Source organism: Coregonus clupeaformis, unplaced genomic scaffold (genome assembly GCF_020615455.1).
Source record: "Coregonus clupeaformis isolate EN_2021a unplaced genomic scaffold, ASM2061545v1 scaf0888, whole genome shotgun sequence".
Classification (NCBI taxonomy): Eukaryota; Metazoa; Chordata; class Actinopteri; order Salmoniformes; family Salmonidae; genus Coregonus; species Coregonus clupeaformis.
The window spans coordinates 60,428-69,418 of NW_025534342.1; positions in this window are offsets into that span (position 1 = coordinate 60,428).

The window sequence follows — 8,991 nt, forward strand, 5'->3', positions numbered from 1 at the left end:
TGAGAAGTTGGTGAAGTTCGTGAAGAAGATGCTGATCTTGGGTCAGTTTTGAATTTACGGCACCGATGGTTCAGGTTAGGAGAGGTGTATATAGTGTAATGCTTTGGTCTGAAGAAGTAGTCCACTATCCTGTACATATGTGGACAGGTTGCATGTGACACGGACAATGATGAGATAGATGGAGTTATGTGGACAGGGTGTCATGTGACACGGACAATGATGAGATAGATGGAGTTATGTGGACAGGGTGGCAGGGGGATCAATGATGAGATAGATGGAGTTATGTAGAAAGGGTGACAGGGGGAGCGATGATGAGATAGATGGAGTTATGTATACAGGGTGGCAGGGGGATCAATGATGAGATAGATGGAGTTATGTGGACAGGGTGGCAGGGGGATCAATGATGAGATAGATGGAGTTATGTGGACAGGGTGACAGGGGGAGCGATGATGAGATAGATGGAGTTATGTGGACAGGGTGGCAGGGGGAGCGATGATGAGATAGATGGAGTTAATGATTAAGTGTCAAATGACAGCCTATTCCTCATGTACTTCAGGCTCTGGTCAAACATAGTGCCCTACAAAAGTAGTGCCCTACATTAGAGATTCAATCCAATGTTGAGATGGAAGGAGCAATGTGGAGATGGAGAGGGTGCTAAGATGAAACCAGACAGCTCCTCCTCTTCCTGTTCATCACAGGGGACGTGTCCCAAACAAAAATGTATGCACGTATGACTGTAAGTCGCTTTGGATAAAAGCGTCTGCTAAATGGCATAAAAAAAATAAAAAATAAAAAATGGCACTATATTCCCTATGTAGTGTACTAATTTTAACCAGAGCTCTATGTGCCGTAGTACTCTATGAAGGGAATGGGGTGTGATTTGAGACACATCCCAAACCTCACCGGAAGCACAGTAAAGACTTCAGAAAGGCCTCACTGCGTTTTAGGACCTTTGAAGAAGTATATGAAAGGACTGACGTAAAAAGACGATGAAGATTCCTAAGAAACCTGAACAGATGATAAGAACATTACAGACATACCAGCGACACAACAAAATATATATTCAAAGGTTTAGTAAAAAATGAAATAAAATGAAGACTGTATTAATATATTTGACCTTGAACTGTGATAGAAAGAGGTTGTTTTTTGGGAGGGAAGGTATAGGAGATTAAAGTATATATTGATGAAAGTAAATATTCAATACTATTACTAAATATAGGAAATCTATATTTCCGTATAAGAGTTGTGATATTTCCAGTCTGTTGGGTGCAGGGATATTATTGCTCTGTATTCAGTAAGTTATTATGGATATTATTAAAACATGCCCTTACATTGTGATGTTGAATATGCAACAAAAAGAAAGCATATTTGGAGATGTAAGATGTCATATATTATTATAATATTTATAATACAGATTGAGTTTCATGTTCAGTAATGTTTGTTTTGATCAGATGTTTGATTGTCTGATAAGAACACTTTAACACTGCCTCATGACGATAATATATGTGTACCGTTACAATACAATACAATACTACACATTACAGTACAATACAATACTATACAATACAGTACTATACAATACTATACAGTACAATACAATACAGTATAATACAATACAGTACAATACAATACAGTGCAATACAATAAAGTACAATACAGTACAATACAATACAGTACACTACAATACAGTATAATACAATACAGTACATTAAATACAATACTAGACAATACTAGACAATACAGTACAAAACAATATATTGTACAACGTTAGACAATATAATGTACAATACAACTGCTCTAGCACAGTAACAATATGTATGCTTATTAAATACTAATGTTTTGGTGTTGAGGACTTAAAGAGGAGGTGTTTAATATGTTCTGTCTCTCACTTGAATATGCCTTCACATGCTGCTGGTTAAATTTCATGTTCATGTATTCATTTATTATATTGATATACAGTGGGGAAAATTTTTATTTAGTCAGCCACCAATTATGCAAGTTCTCCCACTTAAAAAGATGAGAGAGGCCTGTAATTTTCATCATAGGTACACGTCAACTATGACAGACAAAATGAGGAAAAAATCCAGAAAATCACATTGTAGTATTTTTTATGAATTTATTTGCAAATTATGGTGGAAAATAAGTATTTGGTCACCTACAAACAAGCAAGATTTCTGGCTCTCACAGACCTGTAACTTCTTCTTTAAGAGGCTCCTCTGTCCTCCACTCGTTACCTGTATTAATGGCACCTGTTTTAACTTGTGATCAGTATAAAAGACACCTGTCCACAACCTCAAACAGTCACACTCCAAACTCCACTATGGCCAAGACCAAAGAGCTGTCAAAGGACACCAGAAACAAAATTGTAGACCTGCACCAGGCTGGGAAGACTGAATCTGCAATAGGTAAGCAGCTTGGTTTGAAGAAATCAACTGTGGGAGCAATTATTAGGAAATGGAAGACATACAAGACCACTGATAATCTCCCTCGATCTGGGGCTCCACGCAACATCTCACCCCGTGGGGTCAAAATGATCACAAGAACGGTGAGCAAAAATCTCAGAACCACACGGGGGGACCTAGTGAATGACCTGCAGAGAGCTGGGACCAAAGTAACAAAGCCTACCATCAGTAACACACTACGCCGCCAGGGACTCAAATCCTGCAGTGCCAGACGTGTCCCCCTGCTTAAGCCAGTACATGTCCAGGCCCGTCTGAAGTTTGCTAGAGTGCATTTGGATGATCCAGAAGAGGATTGGGAGAATGTCATATGGTCAGATGAAACCAAAATATAACTTTTTGGTAAAAACTCAACTCGTCGTGTTTGGAGGACAAAGAATGCTGAGTTGCATTCAAAGAACACCATACCTACTGTGAAGCATGGGGGTAGAAACACCATGCTTTGGGGCTGTTTTTCTGCAAAGGGACTAGAACGACTGATCCGTGTAAAGGAAATAATTAATGGGGCCATGTATCGTGAGATTTTAAGTGAAAACTTCCTTCCATCAGCAAGGGCATTGAAGATTAAACGTGGCTGGGTCTTTCAGCATGACAATGATCCCAAACACACTGCCCGGGCAACGAAAGAGTGGCTTCGTAAGAAGCATTTCAAGGTCCTGGAGTGGCCTAGCCAGTCTCCAGATCTCAACCCCATAGAAAATCTTTGGAAGGAGTTGAAAGTCCGTGTTGCCCAGTGACAGCCCCAAAACATCACTGCTCTAGAGGAGATTTGCATGGAGGAATGGGCCAAAATACCAGCAACAGTGTGTGAAAACCTTGTGAAGACTTACAGAAAACGTTTGACCTGTGTCATTGCCAACAAAGGGTATATAACAAAGTATTGAGAAACTTTTGTTATTGACCAAATACTTATTTTCCACCATAATTTGAAAATAAATTCATTAAAAATCCTACAATGTGATTTTCTGGATTTTTTTCTTCTCATTTTGTCTGTCATAGTTGACGTGTACCTATGATGAAAATTACAGGCCTCTCTCCTATTTTTAAGTGGGAGAACTTGCACAATTGGTGGCTGACTAAATACTTTTTTCCCCCACTGTATATTGTGACGTCACGAGAGGCTACACAGCTTTCAGCGGGATTGCTCAAGTAGTGCAAGGAGACAAGGTTCAAACAAAACAGGGATTTTATTATAGGTCTTGGGAAATTAACGAAAATATAACAAAATTCTGTTCTCTTGTGGCTCTTTAAGGGTTAACAGTTCAGGGATGTCTCTTCCACATCCAAAATCATAATTCTCACTCGCTCAGATAACTTTTCCCCAGCCTTACTGTAGTCCACGTTGCAGCTAGTGGCCAACCCAGCAAAAAGTCCTTCCAAATGGCTCTCACGTATTTCCACAGGTGCATATATCCAAAGGTGAGTATTTCCCAAAGGTAAGTATCTCCAAATCCTTATATTCCTCATGGAAGTGGACGTGCAGCACTCTTGTCCTCCAGAGAGCCCAGGTTGGAGACTGTGTTTCTTCACCCCCCCCCACCCTCCCTCATCAGCTCCTCATTTGTTTCAGCTGCGTGGGAAGATTGGCCATAGAGGGGTGGAGTTCCCGACCATACCAGCAGATGGAGCCATAGCTGTCTGGGTTTGCAGCCACCTCAGGGGGATGTAACGTCCCTCCAGGACACAGCCTCTCGTGACATCACAATATGCACTGCTCCAAAAAATTAAGGGAAAAATTAAACAACACAATGTAACTCCAAGTCAATAACACTTCTGTGAAATCAAACTGTCCACTTAGGAAGCAACACTGATTGACAATAAATGTCACACTCTGTTGTGCAAATGGAATAGACAACAGGTGGAAATTATAGGCAATTAGCAAGACACCCCCAATAAAGGACAGGTTTTGCAGGTGGTGACCACAGACCACTTCTCAGTTCCTATGCTTCCTGGCTGATGTTTTGGTCACTTTTGAATGCTGGCGGTGCTTTCACTCTAGTGGTAGCATGAGACGGAGTCTACAACCCACACAAGTGGCTCAGGTAGTGCAGCTCATCCAGGATGGCACATCAATGCGAGCTGTGGCAAGAAGGTTTGCTGTGTCTGTCAGCGTAGTGTCCAGAGCATGGAGGTGCTACCAGGAGACAGGCCAGTACATCAGGAGACGTGGAGGAGGCCGTAGGAGGGCAACAACCCAGCAGAAGGACTGCTACCTCCGCCTTTGTGCAAGGAGGAGCAGGAGGAGCACTGCCAGAGCCCTGCAAAATGACCTCCAGCAGGCCACAAATGTGCATGTGTCTGCTCAAACGGTCAGAAACAGACTCCATGAGGGTGGTATGAGGGCCCGACGTCCACAGGTGGGGGTTGTGCTTACAGCCCAACACCGTGCAGGACGTTTAGCATTTGCCAGAGAACACCAAGATTGGCAAATTCGCCACTGGCGCCCTGTGCTCTTCACAGATGAATGCAGGTTCACACTGAGCACGTGACAGATGTGACAGAGTCTGGAGACGCCGTGGAGAACGTTCTGCTGCCTGCAACATCCTCCAGCATGACCGGTTTGGCGGTGGGTCAGTCATGGTGTGGGGTGGCATTTCTTTGGGGGGCCGCACAGCCCTCCATGTGCTCGCCAGAGGTAGCCTGACTGCCATTAGGTACCGAGATGAGATCCTCAGACCCCTTGTGAGACCATATGCTGGTGCGGTTGGCCCTGGGTTCCTCCTAATGCAAGACAATGCTAGACCTCATGTGGCTGGAGTGTGTCAGCAGTTCCTGCAAGAGGAAGGCATTGATGCTATGGACTGGCCCGCCCGTTCCCCAGACCTGAATCCAATTGAGCACATCTGGGACATCATGTCTCGCTCCATCCACCAACGCCACGTTGCACCACAGACAGTCCAGGAGTTGGCGGATGCTTTAGTCCAGGTCTGGGAGGAGATCCCTCAGGAGACCATCTGCCACCTCATCAGGAGCATGCCCAGGCGTTGTAGGGAGGTCATACAGGCCCGTGGAGGCCACACACACTACAGAGCCTCATTTTGACTTGTTTTAAGGACATTACATCAAAGTTGGATCAGCCAGGGTTACTCCAAATCCAGACCCCCTGATAATTTTTGTGTGATTTTGTTGTCAGCACATTCAACTATGTAAAGAAAAAAGTATTTAATAAGATTATTTCATTCAGATCTAGGATGTGTTATTTTAGTGTTCCCTTTATTTTTTTGAGCAGTGTATATTCATTAAGAAATAACCTGCGAAAACAGTAATAACGCTCTCCTTTAGTTTCACTTCAACTAATCATCATCTACTCATCAAGCCCTTGACCTGCTGAATGAGGTGAGCTAGTTCAGGGCTACTGCAACATTAGATAAGGTCTGGGGGTCTCCGAGGAGAGGTTTGAGAACCACTGCAGTACAGCACAGTCTTCTCTGCCTATTAAAGGTGTACTCAGCCAGATGACGTTGTAAACACAAAGTAAACACAATATCGGGTGCATTTCCACAACAACTAAGAGCATTGAAGCGTAAGGCTAAACTTTTGGTCCTAAACTTTTGGTCCTGTAGCTACCCTGTTGTAGCAGCCTGAAGTGCAACCCGTGCTCATGATAGATACTCTGTGTGACTGTGTGAAAGTCACGCATCTCGTTATTTGCGGACAGTGCTGCTCATTGCAACATCATCTTGCTGAGTCTACCGTTAAAGTGCCATTTCTTATATCTAGGGCCTTGTGTGACATGCACAATCATGTCACATGACCTGGATCTTAACATTTATTTTTCATCAAACTGTTCCATTTCTTTTTATATCAGATTGTCCATCACCATCCTCCATCACCATCCTCCATCACCATCCTCCATCACCATCCTCCATCCTCCATCACCACCCTCCATCCTGCATCCTCCATCACCATCCTCCATCACCATCCTCCATCACCATCCTCCATCACCATCCTCCATCCTCCATCACCATCCTCCATCACCATCCTCCATCACCATCCTCCATCACCATCCTCCAGCACCATCCTCCAGCACCATCTTCCAGCACCATCCTCAGACAATTGCTTTCATTTTGTTGAAATTCTCATTCCTGGTAAAGGCTTAAAATACAGGATAAAATCTTTCCATTTCACATGATTGTGCAAAACACAGGGCCCTGGTATATCTCTGCCTGGCCTGGTCTGTAAAGTAGGAAGGTGGAATTGGCTGGTCTACTCTGTAAAATACCATAGACATTGATCAATCTGGCTAGTGCCAGCCACACAGCTTTTACCATAGACAGTAATCAATCTGGCTAACGCCAGCCACACAGCTTTTACCATAGACATTAATCAGTCTGGCTAGCGCCAGCCACACAACTTTTACCTGAAAAATATATGAATGAGCATACACATGCACACACACACACACAGTTCTGGCCCTTTGAAATGTCAGACTGATTCATACACACTCCTCTCTCGCTCTCTCTCCCTCTGTCTCTCTCTGTCTCTCGCTCTCTGTGTCTCTCTCTGCATCTGCCTCTCTCTCTCTCTCTGCCTCTGTCTCTATCTCTCTCTGTCTCTCTCTCTCTCTGTCTCTCTCTCTGTCTCTCTCTTTGTCTCTCTGTATCTCTCTGTCGGTCTCTCTCTGTCTCTCTCTGTCTCTCTCTGTCTCTCTCTCTCTCTCTGTCTCTATCTCTCTCTCTGTCTCTCTATCTCTCTGTCTCTCTCTGTCTCTCTCTGTCTCTCTGTATCTCTCTGTCTCTCTCTGTATCTCTCAGTCTCTGTCTCTCTCGCTTTGTCTCTCTCTCTCTTAACACTAGTGAAGCAGGGTGTGTTTGTGAGGACTCTGGTTACCGGCCCGCTTCTCTAACCTCGAGGCTACCTCCGCCCCCATCCTCAAAATGACATATTTTCAGGCATTTATGACACCTTCTCACATATAACACAAGGTTGAACCTGAGTTACAGTACCATTTCACATCTATCGGAAATGTGGCTATAGCTACGCACTGCATCTGTGCAGTGCAGCGGTACATCCCTCGGCTGTCATATGGGTCCCAAATGGCACCCTTTTCCCTTTACAGTGCACTACTTTTGACCAATGCCCATAGGGGATAGGGTGGTATGGGCACAGACTGACGGGAGGAAATTCTGCTGCATTGCACAGGTACGTAGCTAGATACATTTCCATATAGATGCGTAATTGTACTGACCCTGGTCAAAAGTAGTGCACTGTATAGAAAATAGGGTGCTATTTGGAACACACCCTCAGTATACAAAAAATGACAACCCACCCTTTGTGACATTGCGTTGACCTCTCACTGTGGGGTTTAAACGTCACCTGTGTGCCCATGCTTATCTGCCTGTATGAATTAGTTTCCTGTATATCACTTACAGATGTGACAAATAGACTGCCGCTGGTCCGTAATGGTGGCCGCTGGAGGGTGTGATGAATGGACTCGTATGGAGCCGTAATGTCCCCCTCAAATGCAGAAGTGCAGGATTAGCTGAACATTTAGGCTTCACTCTCCCTGTCTCAGCAGACACGGCTAATGGAGAGCAGAGATTTATGATGAGGAGGAGACACAGAGCGGAGAGGAGAGGAAGGGAGGGGAGAGGAGAGGAGAGGAGAGGAGAGGAGAGGAGAGGAGAGGAGAGGAGAGGAGAGGAGAGGAGAGGAGAGGAGAGGAGAGGAGAGGAGAGGAGAGGAGAGGAGAGGAGGGGAGGGGAGGGGAGGGGAGGGGGGAGGGGAGAGGCCCTTAGGGCCAAGAAGTAGAAGTAGTACTATTCTATATTTACTAATATTATAGTAGTAATATTCAGTGATGTAGACCACAAGTAGAAGTAGTACTGTTCTATATTTTCTAAAATTATAGTAGTAGTATTCAGTGATGTAGACCACAAGTAGAAGTAGTACTATTCTATATGTACTAATATTATAGTAGTAGTATACAGTGATGTAGCCCACAAGTAGAAGTAGTACTGTTCTATATTTACTAATATTAGAGTAGTAGTATCCAGTGATGTAGAGCACACGTAGAAGTAGTACTATTCTATATTTACTAATATTATAGTAGTAGTATTTACATTTACATTTACATTTACGTCATTTAGCAGACGCTCTTATCCAGAGCGACTTACAGTTAGTGAATACATTTTTTTTTTTTTTTTTTTTTTTTTTTTTTATACTGGCCCCCCGTGGGTATTCAGTGATGTAGACCACAAGTAGAAGTATTACTAATCTATATTTACTAATATTATAGTAGTAGTATTCAGTGATGTAGAGCACAAGTAGAAGTAGTACTGTTCTATGTTTACTAATATTATAGTAGTAGTATTCAGTGATGTAGACCACAAGTAGAAGTAGTACTGTTCTATATTTACTAGTATTATAGTAGTAGTATTCAGTGATGTAGACCACAAATAGAATTAGTACTGTTCTATATTTACTAGTATTATAGTAGTAGTATTCAGTGATGTAGACCACAAGTAGAAGTAGTACTGTTCTATATTTACTAATATTATAGTAATAGTATTCAGTGATGTAGTCCACAAGT